A 4203-nucleotide genomic window follows, 5' to 3' on the forward strand; every position below is an offset into this window, starting at 1 on the left:
CAGATTGAAAAGATATGCTGACAGGAGGCATCCCTGACGCACTCTTTTCTTGATTTTGAACCATGCAATGTTTCCCTTCCCTTTTCTGAAGACTGTTTCCTGGTTCAAGTATAGGATTCACATAAGCACAATCAAGTGTTCTGGAATTCCCATTTTCCTCAAGGCTAACCACAGTCTGTTGTGATCCATACAAACAATCAAATGCTCTTGCACAGTCAATGAAATGCAGATAGGCATTCCTCTGGTACCCTTTGCTTTCTGCCAGGATCCATCTGACACTGGCAATAATATCTCTAGTGCCAGGACCTCTTCTAAACCCAGCTTGTATTTCTGGTAGTTCTCTGTCAATGTACTGTTCCAGTCATTTCTGGATAATCTTCAGCAGGATTTTGCTAGTGTGTGATATTAGTGATATTGTTTGATAATTTCCACACTCTGTCGGGTCACCTTTTTTGGAATGGGAATTAATATGGATCTTTTCCAGTCAGTAGGTTGAGTAGTTATCCTCCAGATTTCTTGGCATGATCTGGTGAGCATGTCTAGGACAGCATCTGTTTGTTGAAATATATCAATTGAAATTCCAATTTTCCTGGTTCAGGACAGGGCAGGCTTCAGAGCTGTTGTTGCAGACGACTTGATGGCACATAACAACAACATCTATAGTCAACAGATAGTTAACAAGGAAATGATGGAGAGGTGATGGAAACTGTCAACAGCTTCATCTGCTTGGATCCACAATTAACACCCTTAGCATGAACAGTGAGGAAATAAGGAGATGCATTGCAAAGGGAAAATCTGCAGTTAGGGACCTTTCCAAATTATTGAGTAGTGATGTCAGTTTGAGGAATAAGGTGCATCTAATTCAGGCCACAATCTTTCTGATTACTAGTCATGCATCTGAGACCTGGACAATGAATAAGGATGACAGAAAAAGAATTGATGCCTTTGAGCTGTGGTGTTGCAGAAGAGCCCTGAACATCCGATGGATGGCCAATAGAATGAACAGATATGTCTCGGAGAGGGTGAAGTCAGAGTGTTCTTTGGAGGCAAGAATGATGAGGCTTCGCTTCACATACTTTAAACATATTGGTAGGAGGTGTTATTCCTTGGTGAGGGATAAAATGTTGGGAAGGGTAGAGGGTTGACGAAGAAGAGGAAGACCCTCAACCAGGTGAATTGACATGGTGACTTCTGCAATGGGCTCCTGTATGTCAGGAAGTGTGAGGATGGCACAGGATAGGACTAGATTCAGATCTTTTATTCGTAGTGTCTCTATGGGTCATACTTGACTCAATGGCACCTAACAAGAACAACAATGTCAATGAGGATATAACCAACCATTTAAATAATTTTAAAATATGAATGTTTATGTGTGTGTGTGTTTATACACTTTAGTTGCCAGTTTTATTTTGTAGTCATGAAAAAAAAAATCCATGCAGTCCTTAATATGAAGTTACACTGACCGCCATCAAGTCAAGTTTGATTCATAATGACCCGCCACCAGGTCTCTGAGACTTTAAATCTTTTGGGGAGGAGATGGTTTCTCTTTCTCTCAGGAAGAGGATGATGAATTTGAACCATTAGAGTTTCAGTTAGCTATTTGATAGGTTATAATTTCCCTTAAATAATCCTTCAAAAAGGAGATTACAAAGAATAAACCAACCCATAACCTCCAAGTCGCTTAGAAGGATTTAGTCAGTAAAAAAGGAAAAAGTGCATTTAAATGCAGGAGACACCAGCCCTGAGCTTGAGAACTGCTGACTCCAATCAAGAAGCTTCTATCTAGAACATTCATAGTCTAAGGAATAAATAAATCATAGTACAATCTTTTGATTGGTTAGTCTTTTATTGCACTCTTAAGAAGACTAAGTTAGGGGGCGAGAATGGTCTTGGATAATTGGAGAAAGAGGCTAATGGGGATTCATTTCAGGACTAATTACAGAAGTTTTCAATTATAGTCACACATCCTCCAGGAGGGCTCACAGATCCCTGGTTGATGTGAAACAGCCCTATCCAGATGTCTTAGCAATTTAGTATTGCCATTCTTATACTAATGGCCACTCTCTCACAACTACTTGTTAAAACAAAATCCTTTTGTCCAGAACACTTTTGATAAAGTCTACTTCAAGACTCTTTTAAAACAACTTAAATTACATCCTTATCATAAAGAAATATTTTCTTGGCCCATTTTATACAAAAGATACTCTTTTTAAAAGATCCCTTCCTTAGGTAGTATTTACTTTTCAACCTTGACTTAACCACAAAGAGAAATACTTCCTTAATTCCCATGGTTGCTGGCAAATGAAGAGCTAAATGGCAGGTGTCTTAAAAAAAATGAGTCAATGCTGTTGAATGCGACCAGGAAAACAGAGTCCTAGGAAAACACGTAAAAAATCTTTACAACTCATTGTTGACTCATAGCTGACCCTTCGGCGTGTTTTCAAAGGCTATAAATTACACAGAAAGAGAGTGCCTCTCTCTTTCGAGCAGAGAGGCTGGTGGATTCACACCGCCACAGAGGCACTGCCTTTGGGTTAACAGCACAACTCCATGCTGACTAGGCCACCATGAAAAAAAAAATTAAATATTTTTGTTTGGTCCAACAGTTCAGGACTATAGATTCAAAATCTTCCTGAAGTCATTTTAACTTTTTGATCTCTCTCTCTCTTCAGTTAAAAGAGAAACCTCAATTCAGCCTTTTCCTTAGTATAAATTTTTAAAACAAACTCATTGTTAATAAGTGTGTGAATGCAGGAAAACCTAAAGAAGAAAGTAAAATCCAGCTAACCAAACTTGTGATAACTATTATATATATAATGTATGAATCTATTTACATGTTTTAAAACAAAATTTAGGTGGGTCCTAAGTCTCCAGTTTGGAGGCTGATGTATGAAGTGGTTGGATTCTGGAAGGTGGGATGTTTTGTGTCGGGTATGGACTGTTCTTGAGTTTGTTCACAATTGTGTGTGAGCTGATTGAATTTGCTGGATTTAGCCACAATGAGCTGTGGGTAGGGAAACTTTTGTTTAGAGTCAACAGGACCTGGTGGAAGGACTTGGTATTTAAGTTAGGTGGGTCCTCAGGCCTGGTGTTAATTGTGTTTCGGACTAACATTCTTCTAAGAGGTACAACACTGATCTGTCACCTTGCTGTCCTAAGGTAACTTGGGACTGCTGTGATGTTGAACACTGTGCTACTGGTGTGTCAAATGCCAAAATGGTTTTCCATGGTGAACAGTATTTGGTGGAACTCCCAGATTAAGACAAACTTGGAAACAGTAGTGACATCCATTTCCTAAACAATATGCCTCTGGAAATTCTATGAATTCAGGAGAAACGCTGATAGTTATAGAACAGGCTTCAGGTCTTTTTTCACAGGGTTGCTGTGAGTCACGTTTCAACTTGATGGCACTTAACAAATATATATATTTAAAATAGTCACATGTATATGACTAGTTTAATTCATCATGTTTGGAAGGGTGAAGGGACCACAGGAAAGGAAGACCCTGATGAGATGGATTGATACAGTAACTGGGGAAATGGGGTGAGAATGGCTCAGGACAGGGCAGACTTCAGAGCTGTTGTACACAGGGTCACTATGAGTCGAAGGCAATTCAACAGCACAAAACAACAACAAATTAACTCAGAAAAATAACCACAACTGAGTTTAATTTAATCATTAAGTCCTGGTCAAAAAACCATCATGAACTTCTCCTTTATTTTGTGTATGCTTCCTCCTTTATTCCACTTTGCTCAAATGCATTGCACAATTCAAGTCAGACTGCTGTGTCGGAGAATGTTAAACAAAAGAAACTGTCCCTGAAACAATGTCACATGATATTTTAAGCTCAATAAGGAAGTTTAATGATGATTAGGGGCTGACTCGAGTATAGGATACAACTCAAAAATTTGTGGATTTTCCTCCCTGGCTAAATAAAGTGATGAAGCTCTCTGTGTTCCTTGGTTCCGCATCCACCACATTCAACTAACTGTGGATCAAAAAATCCAGGGGAATAAAGCAAGTAATTGGTTAAAATAATCCCTCAAAGGTTAAGAGGAAGTATAAAGTGCTATTTTCATTGTGTTTGCATAGTATTTGCATTGTGTTAGTACTAACTAGTAAGTACAGTGTTGTTGTTGTTGTTGTTGTATGCCATCGAGTCATTTGAGACTCATAGCGACCCTATGTACAAGAGCCCTAAAC

Source organism: Elephantulus edwardii, unplaced genomic scaffold (assembly GCF_000299155.1).
Source record: "Elephantulus edwardii isolate Elephantulus edwardi_28Jun2011 unplaced genomic scaffold, EleEdw1.0 scaffold00034, whole genome shotgun sequence".
In the NCBI taxonomy this organism is placed as follows: domain Eukaryota; kingdom Metazoa; phylum Chordata; class Mammalia; order Macroscelidea; family Macroscelididae; genus Elephantulus; species Elephantulus edwardii.